The sequence below is a fragment of the Hippocampus comes genome, unplaced genomic scaffold, assembly GCF_001891065.2.
Source record: "Hippocampus comes isolate QL1 unplaced genomic scaffold, H_comes_QL1_v1.1 scaffold91, whole genome shotgun sequence".
NCBI lineage: Eukaryota > Metazoa > Chordata > Actinopteri > Syngnathiformes > Syngnathidae > Hippocampus > Hippocampus comes.
In genome coordinates, this window is record NW_017805034.1 from 437,879 (window position 1) to 459,606 (window position 21,728).

General features: G+C 43.8%; 1 long non-coding RNA gene across 1 annotated transcript in view; it reads left to right on the forward strand.

Annotated features, from left to right (window-relative positions):
• LOC109512085 (uncharacterized) overlaps positions 1-15,406 on the forward strand; it is a 20,799-nt gene extending 5,393 nt beyond the window's left edge. Inside the window, exons 4-5 of the long non-coding RNA XR_002167456.1 lie at positions 13,161-13,321; positions 15,328-15,406. This is a non-coding gene — a long non-coding RNA (uncharacterized LOC109512085). The remainder of the gene's footprint in view (positions 1-13,160; positions 13,322-15,327) is intronic.
• Positions 15,407-21,728: the final 6,322 nt, after the last annotated feature.

Here is a 21,728-nt window from a genome sequence, read left to right on the forward strand (position 1 = left end):
CTTTTCTGAAGGGCACTTGACGAGATCGGATGACGGCACTTTTTGTCTGACAGAGGCCACCAAACAGACTGAAGCCAAATGGTTATTAAACATTTTGCGCCAACGGATGAGATACGGGGCAGCGCAAGTGGTTAGCTTGTTTGCTTTGCAGTTCTGAGGTTCAGGGTTCAAATCTAAGCTTCTTCAGCTTCCTCCCACAGTCAAAACCCATACATGTGAGAGTCAATGTATCGCCCATAGGTTTGGCTGTGAGAGGCTGAATCTCACAAAATGTTGTTTCAGATAGTTTTACCACTCCCACGCAAACATTAAAACTCATTAAAAGACACTTTGTAAAAGTATTCTTTTGCCCGCTTTGCACTCTCGCAGACAAGAAATGGAATAATATTGTGTAAAATCACCTGTTAGAAATGGGGAAAAAAGAAGACTGGCTTGCACATAAAATAAGAGTTCAACATGATAAATGTTCATCCAAATCATGTAATTTCCTTTGACAAAAGGCGCTAGTGTAATGCTAACATGTAACATGAAACACCTTTGAAGGGCTCACGGAAATTAGCATAGATGTTGCGGTAATCATAAGCCTTGAAACAGCTGCTGCTTCAACACAAATGAAGCAGCAACAGAGACAGACAGAACAAAGCAAAATTCCTACAGGCAGTATTCTCTCTGCTCTGTGGGGACTCCGACTTGCCTCTGCACTATAAAAACCCGTAAAAAAAATTGTAATATAGCACGGCATCATGAACGATGGACCGCATTTTGTGTATATGCAAATTCTGGATAGAAATACAGTATTATAAACAATTGGAGGGTGCCTGGTAGGATACAGTGGCAGCATATGCACAGGTATTTTTCATTTCCTCGTCTTTCAAAATATATAGATAAAAAAAAAAGTCTCAATAGACCCAAGCAGGGCTGAACATTATTTTCTTTGTTGTTAAAGGTTTGGACCCAGGTATTGAATTTCCTTTCCATTATGTAGCTGCACCTTAATGTTGTGACACATATTGGTTCTCAAAAGTCAGATGAAAGACACCAAAGGGAGTCTCTCCTGCGCCGAGAACCGTCAACATAATTCATGGTGAAGAGCGCCATGTTTCCCGCACATTTTCCTGGCCTGCCGGACTCCCTCGCGGTCGAGTCAATCACGAGCGTCCCCCGTCACGAGTTGAGAGTGGACGCGGCGTAATGTTGTTGTGGCGCCACAAAACCCCAAGGAGAGACACGCTCCTGGGGGTGGCGTGCTGGCGTTTTGCACGTCGTACCGACGGTGAATACGTGGCACGAGATCAGAAACGTTGCGGTCTGCGCTCAGAGGGCGTGTTGCATGCAGAGTAAGATGCTCGAAAAACAACATATCCATTCACTGACTCGCACAGGCCAAGATAAACAAGTGTTGACTACCACTTTGATAAATGATTTATCGTGTTGGAGGAAAAAAAAAAGATTGCTACCTATGTTGTGGTTGTTAAACTGGCAAACACACATTTAGCTCCATCAAGGAGTTTTTTTATTTCCATTGCCCGACACATATATATTTTTTAACCCTTTCAGGGACAGCTTTTCATGTTATTAGGTTACAGGGTGCATGAAAGAGTTCATCCTGGTCTCCCTACATTGCAAATTTTCACTTATTTTGGATTGGTCTGGCAGTAAACTTGAGTTCACTCTATCCAAATGATTTTTATTTGCGTACGTGCCACGTAGACGGCTTTGTACACCAATCACCGAGAGTAATTGGGCCGCTTCCATCCATGAAAGTTCAGCCAATCGCCTTCCTTACAGTGCCTTTTCTTCTCCCAGTTCTCTCCGCATCATTACTCATGTTGCATTTAGGCCCATAATGTCTTTCTGGTCTTTGTCTCAAACTTTTCCCATCCTTGAGAAGCCTCCAAGTTTTTGCTTGTCCTTGTCGCTACTTTGCTAATTTTGTCTGTGTAGGCTTAGTTGGATGCATAATAAATCTGAGGAGTTCCCTCCTCAGTACAGGACAGCAGAGATAGCTATACATCAACAGCATTTGAGAGTGCCCCCTGTTCATCTCTTTCAGTGAGCCAGCGCATCAATTTTGCTTGTTATATTTATTTTTATTTCTTTATTTTTTTTCTGGAGTTTAGCTGACAGTTAAAACACAAGGATGCTCACTGCCAAGAAACTCGAAATTGCCGCACGTCACCAGAGCAGCGCTAGCAAATCATAAATTCATGAAGAAGTCACAAACACTTTCGAATGAGTTGGAGAGAAAGTTGTCAAGCTCGGCATATACTTGCCGAGGGCGTTGGGAGTGTCCGCCAGAAGTGGCAAAAGCGCTTGAAAGCTATACTTAAGGAGAAGTACAGATACTTGTGAAGGAAAAAGACGTTGGCAGAAGTGCTGATCCAACTCCTCTCCATAAGTAAAAAATATACCCTAAGACTCCAAGATTTCAGCAACAGTTACGTCTTTGTTTTCGTCTTTTTAACATTGTGTTGTCTTTTGCGGAGTTTGGAATGTAGTAGTAAAACTCCAAAGTCATCTGAAAAATATAATTCAGAAGAGTGACAAAGTATTTGTACTTCTAGCTACAGCTAAGGTGGCGTCTTCTGGTCTGAGAGTCTCATCTGATTTGCCAGATGGTTTGTCTTGTGAATTTTACTCTTTCATTTGAGCTTCTGGAATTAATCTTGTAAATCGACAATAAAACATTTTCTGCTGCAATCGTATCTAACCATGCTGGGAAGAAAGTTAGCCAATGTTAGCTGTTCGTTAGCAAAATGATGCTATGCTACACGGCCTTTGTGTTCCTGCTTCCCGGTATTGATACGTGTGGCGAAAAGATTACACCAAGTGTATTTTAATTTTTTTTTTTATTTTTTTTATTTCAAACCAAGAATAGAATTTCATGGAAACAGACCAAGTTGGGAAAAAATGGGCTGCTAGTTAGCTAAACGCTGCTGCATTTCATTGCCTTTGTTTAGCTGCTTTCCGGTCTTATGGATAAATATCATAACAAATGTAGTCTACAACCAAGCTCCGTAGAACCAAACACGGAAGAAATTAGCCACTAATAGTGGCCAGTAATGCTTTGCTAAGCCACACACGGTAAACCCAGATTGGCCAACCATGGTGTGGTATAGAACAGTGACAATTCCCTGGCTCCAGTTTACACATTCTATATTTTTGCTCTTTTATCTGCTAGTGATGGTTAAACATTGTCCCCGGTTTGTATTACGTAAAGGATGTGGTTTTTAAAAATGTATTAATTTTTTTGGTACCATTCTTATGCTTGAGTGGCCCCACCACAAGCACCTGTAAGGGCATCTGAGGCAAGTGACAAGCAGAGGGATGGCTATAATTTGACTGAGGAGGTAAAAGGCTCTCGACGCCTCCCCAATTCCAATTAGAATTGGGTTTTGGTGGTGAATCCATAAACGTCATCCTCGGCTAATCTGACCCGTTCTTTTCTGATACCGCGCAACGTAATGAGTTGTAGCGGCGGTGACATCTCACATTTACAGGCTCCAGTCTCGCCCTTCAGAGCCGCGAGCGCTTTTGTCACGCTTCGACTCATGGCGACTGCTGAGTGATCGAAATTGATCATGGAAATTAGGGCAATGACATTGTTACCACACTTGTAACAGAGGTGATTCAGTAATTGGCATGCTAACAAATGCCAATACAGGGGCCAAGTCGAATGGATTCCAGGCTTTTATGTGCCTGTCCCTCTCTGAACCTGTTCACCCTTTCATGAACCCGCTAACATGATAAACTGTGTTCTGTAGTCACCGCTGTCCCTGAAACTGTTAAGAACCTTAAATCAGCCACACAGTATTATGGAAAATGTACTTTTTAATATTTTTATCAAAATAGGTTGGCACTTTGGAGTTATCAGTTGTTTAATGTGAAATTTTCAGTCCCCATTTACAACTGAAATGATAGAGACCAGTCGGGGTGTTGCGGTCAAAGCAAAAGGAATTTACATTTGACCAAACCGCGGCCCGATGCTTCTAAAATCCACAACTAACCCGGATAAATGCAGGCTTTGGAGAAAGCAGTTGAATCCCGTCAAGCTCAATTGTCTGCAAAGACTTACAGTCGCATAACATTTATGAAAGAAACTCTGTCCCATCTTTTTTTTTTTTTCTCGTAGAAAAACATTCATGGATCATATATGAAGGCATATAGAATTGCAGGTGGTAAATTCCGACCTGCGACTCATCAAAGAACCCTGGATAATACCAGGCCTGCTCTTTGATCCCCCCCCCCCCCCCCGTCACCGTCTTCCCCGTCGACTTGGCGAGCCTTTCGCCCTCGCCTCGCTAGATTGCCTGGTGCCCTGCAGTGAGGTTTCACTTCATTTCCATACACGGCGCACACATCAAACGGCATGTTTCCAACAAAACAAACTCCAACGGGAGCGTTCAGGTTGCTTCTACCTCTGCTGATCTGTTTTAATTGGCGCAAATGTGCCCTCGATGGTTTATTTTGAGCCATGTGTAGTCAAGCATGTAAGCGTTGTAACAATTGGGCTAAAAAAAACCCAAAAATGCATTTCCCGTATTTATGAGGGACATTTGAGATTGAAAGCATTTCAGTGAGAAGCAATTCTCTGAAAAAATCCCCCATGCATGTTTTTGTGCCCTTCCTGCGAGCTTTTAGATGCACAAAATACCAACAAGGAACTGAAAAGAGGAAAAGTAATAACCGGTGTCCGAATTGACGTCCACACTACTGCCCTCGTGTTAGCTGTTGTGATGCAAAAATACGGTCGTAAAGATATTTGAAATGGTAATACCTGTTGGGGGGGCGGGGGGGGGGAATTCTAGTCACACGATTTGTCTCGAGTCAGACTCAGGTGGCCAATTTTAGACTTGACTTGAGTTAGACTTGAGGTACATTTGTAAATCGGTGTATCAGTAAACCGATTCATCCCTACTGCAGTCTTCATTTGCTCGTCCAACAGGTGGGTGGCCAAAAAGAGGGCACGGGGCCAATAAGATACTTTCGGCAGATAAGATCCGTTTGCCGAATTGTCATCGTGTCGAATAAGATCACAATCGGCATCTTCCGTGGCCTGTTGGAGGCTTCCCGGAGAGCGGGTCACCTTCAAGGTTTGCTATTCAAGAGAAAACTCGCTGGGGTGTCACGGGAAGTCTATTTTCCACTCCAAGTAGTGGAGCTGATTGGAAGTTTTGGACGTACCTGAGACCAATTAGCAATCAGCGCACAGACCGTTTGACCTGTCAATCACTCGGGGGAGCTCTGCGAGGAAGCGGCGCTCGCTCGCATGGAGGTCAGGGTCAGGTGACCGTACGGGATCTTGCTCCCTTGAGAAGTCCCCCATCCTCCAACCGTGCAGAAACTTCCTCTGAAGAGACTCAAGGTCGTTCGTCACTCTCGACTTCCTACGTTTATTTTGCAGTCTTTGGATTGGTTGTGTTGGCATCAATTCGTACGTCTTAGCCTGGTGTCGTCCTGCGACTCATCGTTTTTTCCGCTAATAAGGAAACTGACTCACACAGGACTGGATGACAAACAACACGTATTTGTATTGACTGCAGAAGTGTGACTCACCCGTGTTTATTCAAGAGCCAATTTTACCATCCTCGTGTAGCCTGGAAGCCTAACAGCAGTTTCATTTTAAGTCTGTGGATTTCCACTTCAACCTGAGGCATAGAGTAAAACAAATGCCATGTCTATCTTACTGCAGTTTTTATTTATTTATTTATTTATATTTTTTAATAGCTTGCAAGTGGATTAATCATAGATCCCAAACCCAGATGAGTGTCACCACAAGTTATCATCACCACAAAAAATCTTTTCTCGTCACTTCTGATCGAAATGACCACAGTCCGTGTTCAGGCAAACACATTTTTTTTTTTTTTGGTACATATGTGATTCGTTATGGGTTTTTAAAAACATCTAAAAATAAACAACAGATTGTCTTTTTTTTTTCTTCCATTTTTTTTTTTTTGCGAATAATAAAAAAAGGGAATTAAATAGAATATCGCTAGCATCCTCGACCGACGAAGCGCCACTGCCCCGCGCGCTCATTTGTCATGCTTTACCTACCAAACTTATAGCATTATCCTTCTCTCTCTTTCTGTTCTTGGCAGCGCTTGCACACATTGTCCATGGTAGCAGGTCGCTTGAGCATCTATGTGTGAGTGTGTGCGTGAGAGCAGTCTAGACGCGGTTTCCTCTGCCGTGTTTGTCTTTCTCCTCGGGCCAGCTGATCTATTCGGCCAGGAATGTTAGCGTTCGCCATTCCGTTAGCACGCGCTCCCCGTGACGCCCCTCCTCTTTTCGCCCCCTCCATCCGTTTTTGTCTCCTCCGGTTCTTATCTGTGCCTGTCTTTTAACCGCTGCCTCCGAGCACGTGGACTTTTTCCCTCGCCTCCGGTTTCCACTTCTCGGCGGGGGACCAGACGTGCAATTTATCTTCCTGTTAAATGGTCGCAAATGCACATTTCTGATCTGCGCTTGAGCACATTTTTCTCCTTCCTCATGAGCGCAAACCCTCTCTCGCTTTCCTCCCCTCTCCCTCCTGCGGAGTCATCATTCATCGAGTGTCTTCTGACAACAGACCAGTGCACCTTAGCATGCGTAATTAGGTGTGAAAATTCCTCATTTCAGCACGGACGAGAGCCCCGTGTTTTTGTCGCTGGTCGACTTTCACAACTTTGGCCTCCCTGTGTGGCGTTTGCATGGTATCTTCTCACCTGCGATGGCTACTTAGCCTTCTTTCGGGCATTTTTTTTTTTTCCCCAGAAATTATATGATGACGAAGCCGATAGCGATATGAATCCAAACTGAAAATGGCGATCCTCTTCGTCTTTGAACTGGAGTGACTAAAACTGATGAGGTCGCGGTTGAACTATAGCCTATCCCATCTGACTTCGGCCCAGGAGACAGGGTACACCCCGGACTGGTCGCCAGCCAATCGCAGGGCACCAGAACCCATCAGTATCAATATTTTCCAACCAGCAGTCACTCATTGCCACCAGGAAGCGATCCAACGAGTTCCCAGTTGTCAGCCTCGCACCATCTGCTTAACTTATCAGCAGCCTGGCTCGCTGTTGCCGCGGCGACCCTAGCAAACAGCGAAAAGGAGGGGCGCGAGGCTGCCAAGTTCTGCAATGACTCTCTGTTTTCTCGCCATCTCTTTTAACCGTGCCTTCTTTTTTTTCCTCACTCACTTTTATTCTCCTGCCTCTGTCACTTCTAAAAATGGACCCTTGATCAATGAATTAATCAATAAAGCGTTGGAGTGGAGACCCCGGTTCACTCTTAAATCTTAATCTGACTCCATCCATCCATTTTGTACTGTACTTGTCCTCGTGTCAGCAGATATTTTATCGCCATTTCCAATAACTCGAGCCGGTACCGGCCAACTTTTTGTGACCCAAGGACTTCGACTTTAATTAGGATCCACGTGACCGGTGTCATGCATTTCATTCCATCTTTTTTGATCAGAAGGACTACTAGAGTGAAGATGGAGGCAGCTCCGTCGCCATGAGCCACGTTGCGACTTGACTGAGCCGTATCTTTTTCCGTTTGCCAATATTGTCATGACGTGGAAGCAGAGCATGATGTTTTCACTTTGCTGGAAGGTGTCAAGGTCTTCGGATGGATTTAAAATAGATTTTCAAGATTGTGTGTGTGTGTGTGTGTGTGTGTGTGTGTGTGTGTGTGTGTGTGTGTGTGTGTGTGTGTGTGTGTGTATTTGCCAGCACCGCATCACTGTGTTTTGCATAATTCCCTTCACACGCCCGGGCACCGCTGCCCTTGCCCAGGGCGCTGAACACGTACGTGCCCGTGCCCGCATGTGCCGGTGATGGATGTTTTAGGGTGAGCAGGTTAATCTCTCGCTAATGTTGATGAATTGTCCACCATCCTGATTGCGGCAAAAGTTCACACGCGACACAGTACAGGCCGTGGTTATGTGAGAAAAAAAGCAAAGCGGAGGGATTTGTTTCTCTTGAAAATCATTTATTCCTCTTTTATAATTATGGCGTTTTTCACCCAAAATTATGATTTTAAAATATGTATTTTTATGTCACCCCCCCAATATAAAAATAACTTCTTTGGGTGGACAGGAACATCATTGGAAAATTCATTTTGACTCATTTTCTTCAAAGCATAACGTTGCTGCCAAGTGATGATTTGGTCGTGGGAAACGAACATGAACGCAACGATCAGTCGAGAGCGCATCACATCACATCACATCAAAATGCAAAAGCCGAGGTGATGAGTTCTTATTTGAACTTATGCAAATTGTCTTATGAAATATTGAAGGCGAGGCATGAAACTCCAAACCTCCTGGAAGATTTTTATTTATTTATTTTTTGGGGCAATTTGGTTGGCAAATGCGTCTTGAGCAGAGACACACACACACAGACACATATAAGTAGTTTATATTCACCAAGAAAAGAGCAGCTTGAGGAGGGAGGACAAGATCAGACACACATACAACTTTTGATTATTCTCTCAGGTTTTTCATTCCTTTTTCGGAGCGTGATTTTTTTTTTTTTGTGTTTGATAAAAGATGGGATATATTTGCTTAGAGTCGTGTGACTGAGTAGAAACAAAAGGAAGTTTTGAATTAGTCACCTCAGGAATGGAACCTCGAATGATTCTTTTAAAATGGAATGATAGAATATTTGATTTTTTTTGTAAAATTACAACTTCAATTGAATTCTCATCATATTTTGATGGTTATTCTCATGAAATTGTGACTTTTTGAGTGTTTTTTAAGGATTTACTCTTTTTTTTGAGGGGGCGTAAAATTTAAACTTTATTCCTATTCAATTTGGCCTTTTTTTTCAAACGATTAAAATGTATTCACATAAATGTAGCTTTTTCTTCTAAAATATTTTTTCCTATCATAAATTCTTATAAAATGTACTTTTTTTACCGTGAAATAACGCCTTGTCTGAACAACCCAGGCTAAACGTAGGTACTCCCTGAGATGCAAAGCTTGCCTCTCTGTCACTCCAGCATACTTCCTTCGACCAATTATTCTACTACTTTTGACATTAGCGTCGTTTTGGGGCATATTGGTGCCAAGGAACTGTGTCAGGGTGGAATGAGGAGCTTCATTTAGCCATAAATTGTGCTTTGGCGCCATCTTGTGACATGTTATTGCCCGAGGAACCATGTTGAGAAGATTCATTTTGACCAAAGTAGTGCTTTGCCACCCCTTTGTGACTTCTTGAGGCAATTGTGAAGCCTTTTTTGGCTGGGTGTCAATTCCTCTTGGATTTTTGCTATTTTTGCTCGGCCCTGTGCTCCGGCACCCCTAAAACGGGTCTAAATATGTCCATGGTTAGGGGCCCTTAGGGGTTGCGTGGTACAATTCAAGTTAGTCAGTAAAATGCTGTTATATGGATCATGATGAATCTTTTTTTTTTTTCCCCCACAAGATGTGATTCTCAGGCCATGACTCGTTGCTTTTTGTCTCAGCCCAGTCCTCTTCTTGGCTGTGCGCTAGCCAAGGAGCCTTCTTAAGAGGAAAGAGCTCTGTCATTTCATTTCTCTGTCTGGGGTGATTTGAACATTTCTATTTCATCTTTCATCGCAGATGCTCAACCGAAAATCACGCCGCGACCCCCGCTGACCTTTTGTACCGCCGCACCGACTGCATTTTTCCTCTCCCTATTGTTTCCAGTGAAAAACGTCTCTATTCCTTTTCTTTTTCTCGCTGACTTAAAAAAATAAAATAAAATTCTCCATTTGAATGCATGATTGAATACCGTCCATCTTACGCCACATTCAAACTGTGCGTGCCCTATAAAGATGATGTGAATTATTTAGCAGATTTCACTCTTTAAGTTCGTTTCCTATTCTTGATTGTTGTATTATTATTATTATTCATGGGTGTGATTTTTGGAGTGGAGTTTCTATGAATTTAGGGGACGTCTTAAGCGTGTTCCTCAATGTCTGTGCATCTCCCTCAGCCTCTCTTCCTGTCAATAATTGATGAGCTGAATTTTATGAACACATTCAAAGCATTCGGAATGCACTCATTGCTTTTTCCTTTCCTGCTGCTGCACGTCTTTTTTTTTTTTTTTTAATCCAACACCCCATGCTCTAAATTCTGTGTGAGCGCCCATCGGCAAAATCAGTCTTGCATCGCCCCCCCAAATCGTTACTCAGCAGGACTCCCTCAAGGCCGACGCGGCTTGGTAGCTGCGGCGTCAATAATGCAACAAGGTTGGACGTCATCGGTTGTGTCGCTTCTCGGATTTACGCACTCACACAGAAGCCCAAAGGGAAAGAAAACCCAACACTGTTTTTGTTTCCTGCGCAACGGCAGCACGCTTCCGCAAGAAATTGTCATGCGGTAGATGAAGAAGTCAAATTTGCCGAGCTGATAAATTGGATTGGAGCCGTATGGAAAAAGACATCAAATCCTTCAAAGTTAAGACAAACTTGTCACAAGTTCACATTTTCACAGATTTATTTTTTAACCTCTCCCTTGTTATTTGATGCTAAATTCGCCTCTTTGCAACCATGTGGCATCTGGGTGCCAAGGAACTATGTTGCAGTGAGTTGGGAAAGGGAGTCATGCTTTGGCATCTTGTAGCATTTGAATGCAATTGTCAACCTTTTTAGGCAGATTTTTGCTGTCCGTGGCAGGGCTCCGCCCCTGAGTCATTGACGACCCCTAAAATGATTTGAGAATCTTTTATATGAATAGTAATACCATAAATACACCCCTAAACTATGATGAAAATGTCCTTGTATCCCTGACAACCCCCCCCCGACTGCTTCTGCTGTGACCACAAGTTCAACTTCCTTTTCAGCACCACTGAAGAAGTGGCTGAAGGATTTGTCTCGCAACTTGAGGATTTGGGTCACAGTGGTATCCCCCCCCCCCCAAAAAAAAATACAAGGGAAAGTCACCTTGTTCCTAGCCTTGTTCTGATGTTTTTCAAAGCCCCAGGAAAGACGAGGGGCTTAAGCTCGCATCCCTTACACGTGCAGAGATCATTGGATAATTGATTCTTTTTGTTCAGTCCGTCGCTTGCGACAAACTCCGACAAGGCCCAGCAACCCCTGAAGCACCTCCGAGAAAATGTGCAAGGACTTTCACATCTTCATCCCGAGCAGGCATTTTTGCGATTATCCGGCCAGCAGAAGCAACACTGCCAATTTGACTCGACTTGCTTGAGTTTAGGGTAGTTGGGTACTAGAAACTAATCGCTGAGAAATACTTCACGACTCACAGAGAGGATGCGCTTTGTCCTCACAAGTCGGACAATGAAGTAGTTTAATAGAACGACCAAGTCTTGCTCGTAAAAAAATCAGTTTGAGCATTTATTTGATTACCTGTGGTACTCCACTTTAGGTACTCGTGCGCACTTTGTCCTCGCTCGTAGGGCAACAGCTGCATTCGTCGACACCTGTGTGCTACTAGTGATGACATGACACCTAGAATTTCACTCCTAGTAATAGGAGTGTGCAGCTAATGCACAAATTTGCCTCATTCATATCACATCGCTGTTGTACTAGTATGCCCAAGTTGTCCTACTAATGAGGACGAAGAGCACACTAGTACCCTTAAGATGGACCTTAAGATGGATATCATGAATGTCCAATAAATGTTTCGACCTTCTTTTAGTGATGGTCCCCGAAAAAAGATGTTCCTAATGGGCTTTTGTATTTGCTCCCAGGCTCCCCCTGTTGTCGTAAAGTGGAATGACAGCAGTGCAATGTTGACCTCACTCAACATCTTTTTGACTAATAGTGCACTCATTCAAAGTACAGCGATAGCTTGAAGACAAATTGCCAGAGAAAATGAGCCTTTGCGTACGAACCGGTAATAAGAAAATTGTGCATTAATGGTCACATTACATGGAAGGCTATGTTTACGGAGAAGACCTGCACTCTGGGCCATACGTGGCCCACGGGCCAGAGTTTCCCCCACCCACCCGTGGCGGACAGAGAAGGTCCGCGTGCTTGTGCGTGCGAGCGCAAGTGATAATGTTGTGTTTAGGGCCAGTTCATTTGGCTGACGCAGAGAGAAGGCGCGTATAAATATCCCCGCGCTCAGGACAGCCTGACGCAGTTTGACAAAAATTATAGCCGTGGCCGCGCACGCATCTTGACAGCATGAGTCAGTTACGCGCAGGATTTACAGTGATTGGGGGAGGTGAAGTGAGGACACCGGCACCCGGCACCCGCTTGTACACAAATACTGTAGTGAGAAAGTCAAAAATAAATAAATAAATAAAACAGGTTCAGCGCGCGCGTTAAATTATCGGCACACAAAGACAGCAAGGGAACAGAATATTTTCCGGTGGACACAGAGATGTGTTGTTGCCACGCAGCGCGAATCAATACACTCTTTATTGGGAGCGGCAGTCGCTCAGGCAGCTTTGAGACCGACCGTGCACCACAACAGTGGAGGCTGCTTGCTGGAAAGCGTTTCCTTTATGAGCGCCAATGAAATGCCCTCGAGCAAAACCCCAAACGCCCAACTGCTAATTAAAACCACAGAAGTCGACCCAGAAATTAGCTTCAACCCGATCAAAAAGGAGACTTAAACGTTTCTATTTTACACGTGACGGGGAATATGACGCTCAATGAAGGTGCGTGATGTGGGCGCAAAGACCACCTGCCCGCAGCCACAGAAATTGGTCAGCGGTGAACTAATATAGCATTTATTTCCACGTCATGGAATTTACAATTTACTGCATCCTACAGACTTCATACTGAAACCAATATTTCATCGCGTCTCCAAATGGCGTGTGCAACAGCCGTTGGCCTTTATCTCGAGTAGTTTTTCGCGTTTGTGTCCACATCCTCATTGAACTCGTCCATAATTGACTCGGCTGCGTGTGAGTTCTCTGTGAGTCATGCGACCCTGGCATCGCAGCCAATTGTGCAACATTTGACACATGCACTGCACTCTCTTGCTGTTAAATGAGAGAGCAGCAGCAAAAAAAAAAAAAAAAAACAAACAAAAAAAAAAACAAAAAACAATGTGCCAAAGGTGGAGCTTGGCTTTCTCCTGCAAAGTGGATTAGATGAGTAATAGTTCTAAATGTATCTCGTCCAGCCATAATAACCACCTGTGTGTCTTCTGTTCTTCAGTTCACATCGGAAATTGTGTTCCCACGTGAAATGGCACTTCATTGTTCATGTTCGTGTTTTTTTTTTTTTTTTTGCAGCATGAAGGCAAATCTAAACCTAGACTGGCACGCCTTCAGTACAGCGCCACGTCATGCTGCAACATGCCAAGTCTACCGCAAGAGTTGCCACGTAATAAAGAGCATGAAGAATAGGCAGAGAAGGTCCCCTACTGAACTGTAGCCGAGAGAATTATACGCCTGTAAGTATTGTTGTATGCTCTGTTTGCATGTGTCGCTGCACTGCGTTTGTTTAGAATGTCATTTTTTTTTTTTTTTTTGGGAAGGATTACACTTACTGTAACATCGATGCTAATCTTGGTTAGCCTGTGTTTACGCTTTTTAAAAAAAATGGACAACATTTGAAACCAACAAACGTTGACTTTGAACTTTTAAATTGGACGATTCACCAACATATATATTTTTCCTTTCGTGAAAATTGTCTCTCCCACATCTTCGACAAACAATGCAGCAAATGTAACTGGGGCAAACAACTTGATTGCTTCGTTGCGCTAACTAACTTTGTTGCCATGGATGTCAATAGTTTATATTTTAAAGTTGTTTTCACTGAAATGACTGCTTTCGCTCCCCCCCCCTCCCCCAAAAATACAAGTTGTGTCTTTTAGTGTCAATTGTTGGGTCGACTTAACTCCATTCCATTTTTAGATCGTTCATATGGAATGGCGACATTGGCACAAAGAGCAGAAACGTATTCCTTTAGTCTTAATGCATTAGAATGTCGAGAAGGACTTTTAGATATTCATTTCAACAGGTTCGAAGCAAAAGCACAAACAACTTGGCTTATGTGCCCCCCCCTCCCGAGTAAAAGTTTGCCTCCCCATGGTTTATAGGCTGTGATCATACCCCTGAAATTGGAAAAAAAATTGCAGCGCCGACTTCATTCCCCACTCCACGTCCGTAAATACAGGGTGGTCCCAAAAGTCACTATCCGCTTTCTTCTTTCTATTTCGTTGGAGGTATCATTCCGATCGACGTGAGGTCATCAGTATTTGACAGCATACGCTTTGCAGTTTTTGGAAGCGTATCGTTGCCGCCGTCCTCGTGGCTCACCAGTTGACATTGGGGCAGTTTTGCAAACTTTGCCACCTGACAGACTTTCTGTCCCCGACTGCACTTTGGCGCCAATTTGAGAAGCTTTACGGTTGCCGCGTTGCTCCGCACGCTTTATACACTTTACGTTATTCACGGTAAATCGGGATTAGTCCATCTAAAGGGCAGCTCTTGAACTTCGGAGACAGAAAAAGCTCTAAAACCGAGTCGGTGACTTTTGGGACGCCCTGTATACCGACCCCAGTGCGATTATATTGCTATCGACAAACATGGCGGCTATTTTGCGCATCTGTCCATCGCGTCTTCCGTTCGATGCCTAAAAACTGAACTGCTGAGTGCAAAAAGCTTAATTTCCATCTCTGGAAAACAAAAAATGAGTCATTAGCAGAGATGATGAAACATTAAATTAGGACAATTAATCACAGGACAAGAGGCCAAATGTATCCGCTCATCTCAGGTGGGTGAGCTCCAAAATGGGAGCCAATGTCGGCGGTCGGAATCTTCCGTTCGTTTTATTTTATTTATTTATTTATTTTTTTGACAAGCACTGAATCAAAACCTCTGACACATACAGTGGCTAATGTGTGTGTGGTTGGGTTGGTGGCACAGACTGGAAACAAAATGAAGCTCTGAAATATCAACAGGTTGCCAAGAGCCCGCAGATTTTGCCGTTCAAATGACTGATGCCAGTTGAGGATAGCACGCATGAATTATTCATTGCGGGGGAAAAAAAAAAAAAACGACCCCCACCCCGCCCGCACCAAGACTCTGCAAAAAAGTTCCGCAAGTTGCCCACCACATTTAATCCATCGCACATGACTGATGTCCCGCTTTAGAACGACGATCGCTCACTGAGTGTGAATTTATTTTTCATTACAGCGCCTCGCCACCCCCGCAGGGGTCATCCATTACGGCACGATACATACGTCTGCAATGCAAATGTTGGTGGTGGTGGTGGGGGGGGGGGTCCTAAAGAGTGGACGCTCACATTTATTACATTTGTTCCCGTGTGGCCTCAGTTCATTATTCCGCTCAGATCAACGCTGCTGATTTATCAATGTAGAAACTTCTACTTTTCAGCCATTTCTCATGTTTTTCTTTTTCTCTCTCCCTTTTTTTTTTTTTTTGGGCTGCCAAGCTCCGTATCACCGCAAGGCTTTCAGGCGGCCCACTATAAGGCCGTCATGTCATCTGTACCAGCCAATCAGCGACGAAAGGTAAGGATGATGAGCAAAAGTTATATTCAAGTGTAATGAACGATGAAGTTCAGTGAACATCACAACAATTAATGTCATATCTGGGCTAAGGTAAATTAGCATCCGCTTTATCGGTAGTCATCAACCTTCAAACAACTGCCGCTGTGAAACACACGGAGCAGCAACTAAAATTGTGACTGTGTTCCCACAACATTTTGACTTTATTTGGTTAAGATTAAAAAAAAAATCCTCCCTCATATTTCTACTTTATTCTTGCAGTTAAATCATTTTGTTTTCTTTTTTTTTTTTTTTTTAACTGTGCCCCAAATACGCGTTTTCATATCATGTTGACACATCACCGTCATAAATATGATTAGAAAAATGAGATAATGAGAAAAAATTTAATCAGTTAAGATAAAAAAAGTCTTTTCAAGCATCCCTTGTAAACTAATTTGTGTTAGATATCAGCTGGAATAGTAAAACAAAGAAGCATTATAATGGACATTATGACATGTGGGGTGTGCGGGAGGGAGATTCTGGGTGTGTATGTGGCGGGTGGTGGTTGGAGGGATTGGGGGTTTCGCCGCACTAAAACCTTCTTGGACTACTTACAATTTATTACCAGGAATAGTTTATTGTCTTTGACAGAAGCAGTTGCAACAACACCTTTATTGTGTGCCTCTTTTGCAGCTACTAATGTCTTCCCCTTCTGCACGAGCCCGCACGAACGTGTAACTGCGTGTGCGTGTCTGTCTCTCTTCAGATACTGGCTCGTAGACAGAGACAACTCCCGAAAGTAAAGGAGACAAATCAAATATAAAAATAAATAACTAGAGAAAGAAATAATCACACACACACATTCAGAGTACACAGAACACTCTTTATCCCTCCATTAGCGCTACACATACAGAGATATATGACAGCTGTGGAAAAGTCTGGGAAGTGGCTTTGTGCATGTGTGTGCGTGTGTGTGCATGTGTGTGCGTGTGTGTGCGTGTGTGTGTGTGTGTGTGTGTGTGTGTGTGTGTGTGTGTGTGTGTGTGTGTGTGTGTGTTTCAGCAGAACGTGTCAGCTCAGTAGAGCGTTACCATGGCTCCTCATGGCTTTGGCCGTAAGCTCGAGTCCCTTTCCCTCCACCGAATGCCCCAACTCAAATAAATACACGTCTGTCTTGTGCCACTGACGATTCTTGATGAGAAAAAGGAGGAAAACGTAAGACTTGCTGGCCTTTACAGTAAAAGAAAAAAAAATTGGGGGGGGCTTTGTTTTCCCCGAAAGCTCATTCGAGCTCAGTTTGGCACGCAAGGATTAATGAGTGTTTTTGGATTTTTATTTGGCATTTTGAACCCTTGGTTCACTATTTACAAATTTACATCTTCACATTTTTCGTGAGGTGAACCCACAAGACGCCACAAGATGGCGCCGAGGCCCTGGCGAAAACAAAAGTAGTAAGTGGTGTTAAGAATAATATGTCCAGATTCTATAGCTCAACGAACAAAGTAACAATCTTGGTCAGGGAGGAGCTAAGATGTGCCTGGGTTATTTGCCGAATAATTTTTTTTTTAATTACATGTGCATGGACACGCGCACTTCTAGTACATTTTTCTCAAAATCTAATCTTGTATAAAATGTCTGAATCTGAACCATTGACATGTTCGTGTCTCAGTTCAGTGTGCACTTTTTTTGTTTTTTCTTTGTTGGCTGTCACTCTCAAGTTCCACAAAAAATTCTTTAGCTTCTTCCTGTTTGCAGTTGTATAACAGTTGAAGTTGTTCAAAGTCGACTAAAAATATCACTTGTACAGTTTGGGACGTGTTAGTTATTGCCTTACAGTAATGTCAACAATTTGTTTGTCTTTACACTTGATGAAGCAGCATGTGGCTCATTGTGCAAGATTTTTCATTCCAAGTTAATAAGTAATTCTGTTTGTGATCTTTTTTTTTTTTTTTTTGCTCGATGATGATGGGATGGATGCATGTGGCTCTCTTCGCTTCTCTCTAAGCCACACCGAGGATTACCGGGCGGATTCTCGTGGAAACGGCGTAAACCTAAACAAGCTTCATGCGCACAATCAAGCTCGGCTGAGTCACTTTCCCAACCGGCTGCAATTCCTCCGGGCTGAGGCCAGTGGGGGGTGGGGGGGGGAAGAACACCAACGTCGACGGGGAACACACACATTGATGGTCGGCCAATGAGCGACCGAAACCGTTGCCGTCGCGCTTAGCCGGCTGGCGCAAACACGCCGACGCTGGCGTGTGCCGAAGCAGGAAGAAAGGCATGCTGCGGGTTTTCCATATTTATGATAGACGCCTCCCTCCGGGGGGGAGGAATCATTCCACTTTAACTGTACGTGCAAGGAGCGATGCGCTGTTAGCTGCATGGAAGCATATCAAGTCCACATGTGTGGTCCTCCACGTGTGCATGATGATACTGTAGCCGTATTCCAACTTGGAGTTGCTGTCTGCTTGATCCCACTCAATAATTCCCTCTGCCTTATTTGATATGCTTCGAGTTTTTCCCCTCATGCTCTTATTTCTATTCTCAGTATCTCTAATTGGGTGATTTATGTCGAGTCCCATACCATGTAATAATTTCTTCCAGTGATACACTTGTTCAGATTGGGCACTGAAGTTAAAAATCTGTCCAGATACATTCCACTGTCGCTTAAAAAAAAAAAAAAAAAAGACATGGAAGTGCTGAGTTTGACGTGCTTCGAAGGATTAGCTTGTGTCTAGTGGCTGCGTTTCCAGGGATCGTCCAAAAAGGTGTGTGAGGGAAATTTGGGAGAAAGTGCATTTCAAAAGTCACGCTAAACTCAAAGTGAAAAGTCAAAGTGTCATCATGCGAGAGCGCAGTTGAGCAAGCATGAGAGGATGAACCACCGCCATCCTTCGTGAGGAGCTAGCAACCGAAGGCAATTCAAAATGGAGCAAATTCCTTGTCATTATTTTGCACAAACGATATTGCGGGGGGCACCGAAATACACTTTTTCAAACGTATGATATTTTATAGATGAATACATCCCCCAAGATCTCAAATTAAAAATAGAAATGCATTGATGTCAATATTTTCTATTGACGCTTGTTGAAATAATAATCACAAAAAGAATCAAATGCCAGACTTTCACCACGGTCTGTTTGCAACGTAAAAATGCGTTGCAGCGTGAACCGACTCGTCTTCTCATTGCTCCACTGGTGTGATTTGCGCATTTTCAAAATGTCTTTCTGCATGAAATCTAATAAGAACAAGGCTGAGAGTGAGTTATGTTTAAAAAAAAATGAAGGGGGAAAAAAAAAAGTGAGAGGAAGAAGCCACAAAACGATTTACTGTCTGTTCCCAACATTCAACCGCAGTATTGATGACATATTAATGTGGTGTTGTGTTTTTATAGTACTCTCATAAACACTGGAAACACACACAAGTTGTCTTTTTAGTTTTCATCTGGCGCGGGACTCGACGTCGTACAGGAAAAGAGACAGAAACGCTCGGAAAACTGCCACGCGCGGTTGCCGTCAAAAGCGACTGTCTTTTATTCCCTTATCGTCAATGGTGAGCTTTTCAGAATGTCTTTGTCGCTCATCCCCAGACTCAAATAAAATTCCGTCGTGTCAATGAATATCATGATCCCGGATGAAAACCATATATCATATGACTGTCCCTTGACTTCAGCCCTGCACGTTTTCTCTACCCGAACACCTTATGTTGATATTTCGCCCATAGTATAAACCCTCCACCCCTCCACGTCGCGCTCCGTACGTATGAGTTTTTGTTTTATGATACGCATCAATAATTCTTAGCCGCCCCCCCCAGCCTGAAAGTGGGCAACGAAAAGCGCACGGCATGATCATGCCGAGGCCCAGCAGGAGGACATGGGAATGCTAATTAGCACTATTTTATTTACCCGCCGGCTGTTTGTCGAGGGTCCGGAGCCTTTTCATTTGAACTGCACGGGCTCTCATTAGCACAGATCGGCAACTCCCGCGCTGTAAAATCTCATTAGAGGCACTGCCACCCTTCCTTGAATAACGCACGGGCCACGCGGGGTTGCGCCATCAAATTCATAATCCCAACGAATCTCAATTGGGGAATTTGGATCAAATACGTATTGCAGCGTAACAGCTTTAATGTCTCACGGGTGCTGTCAATAGCTAAATGACATTTTGGTGTGCAGTGAAGGGAATAACTTTTGGCAAAGTTGCCACACTGATGTGGAGAATTTGAAAAATATCATGTCATTCAATCTCGACCCAAAGTGAATGGAGTGAGGTTCGCAACGATATGTGGGTATCCGGAGAACATATGTTAAGCGCACGGTTCCTGGGCTATTACCACAAAACATTCTGTGATCAAGTTGAGTCAGCCTTTTTAATTTTGTATTTATTATTTTTAATGCCGCAACATAAATTTCTCCCTTGTTCATCTTTCCGCTCACAGCCGCCGTGCTGATTTTGACCCCCGGCGTCCCCCGTCAGTGTTCCGAGGCAACGGCGGCGTACTCGCTCGCTCGCTAACGTCCACTTAATGGGATTTGTATGCAAATGATGCCCGAGTCACCCTTCACGCCGCCTGACAGCAGGAGACGTGTACACCCGTCTCGGTAGAACGCCGCGGGCTAATTCATGGCGCGCTCAAAACTCATTAGCATACTTTTGGGAGGGGAATCATTTTGCTTGTCTTCCCGCTTTGATGAGGAAAGTTTATGAAGAGAACGCAGACCTCTGCGGCGTGCTAACGGTTTGACCCATCACATCTCTCCGTCTGTGTGTTGATCTTCTTTTTTTTCTGGATGCCCAAACTAGCCCACCAAGTCTATTTATCTGCCTGTCTTTCCTTTTCTTCCACCCAACCAACTCCCCATTTATCTCTCATTTAATCTGTCGGTCGGTCCGTCGCCGCGTCCGTCACTCAGCGCGTCCATCCGGCCGTCTGCCATCTGATTTGAAACCAACCACCACCGGCCGGCCTGGAGATCGATCCATCTCTCCGTCGGTTGCTCGAGCCGCCTTGGCTTCTGTCAATCACTCTGTCCGTTTGTCCCTCTGGCCATCAGCTGATTCTATATTCTTCTGTGCATCCGTTCTTCTCATCGATTGGCATGGGTCCATCCGTCCATCAACTCATGAATCGGATGGCTGTCTCAATCCCGTTGTACTCAACCAGACATCAATTCATTTAAATGTATAATCCCACTTTGAGCAATCTATCCATTCTTCAATCCAAGACTATTTGGGTCATTGGATGGTTCTCTTATTTTCCTCCACTTCTCCAAGCCCTGTATGTTTGTGTGTTGGTCTGTCAAAGTGTGCGTGTGTGTGTGTATGTGTGTGTGCGTGCATGCGTACGTGTGTGTATTTATGACCAGGTATTTCTCTGTGCTGGAACCGCTTGTTAAACCATTTTCGAAAAAAACAGGTGCAGTTTGTCTGAATGACTTCTCTGTTTCTCGCACCACTCACCCCCTTAAACCTGTGCGCCTGTGTGCGTGTTTGCGTGTGTGTGTGGGTGTACGCAAGGATCTAATGAGCACAACCTTCGCCGTCATGTCTGACAGCCGGCTTCCTGACAACACACCTAAGAAAACACTCGTGCAGCACATATGTGCAGGCGCGCAGAGTCCCTAGCGCGCGCACACACACACACATACACACACACACACTTGTACACAACACACACACACACACACATTCAGACACATGTACATTTTTAGAGGTGCACGTGTGTTTGTTTGGACAAGTAAACACTCTTTGGAAAACGACACAGCGCACACAGCTGACAGATGAAAACATGACGTCTCCAGAGTGTCAACATTTTAGCGGGCGCCCTCTTCTGATTGATTGTCGTGTTTGGCAAAGTGACGGAATGAGGCGACGGAGGCTCAAAGTGCGAGATAAAGACCCCTTTCACACTCAGGTTTCCTCATGTGAGCAGGTGGCGGCAATGCATTTGCATTTCCTTGTTGATTGTTTGGCCACTATTTTATTTCAAGAAGCAATTCTATGATGGCTTTTTTCAATTGACTTTTATTTATTTAAATTTTTTTTTATCCATATAAAGTCCTGGAAATTTTTTTTTTAGCAAACCGTCCTGTTTTATTCACGAAGCACCATTTTTGGCAGTACAGTGCCATAACTATTAAGGTTAGAACTTGTGATTTTGGTGATTATCAAGAAAACCTTCAGCTATCGAATTCAGTTCTAATCAGCCGTTTTTGTTGTCGTTAATAGATTGGTCCAAACAAGAAATAAGGATGTCTTTTTTTTCCCCCAGTGGCTATATATGTATAATTGTTATCAGCCTGGTTCCCCCCAGTTCCAAAATCTCAATGCTTTGGGCCAGAAGGTGT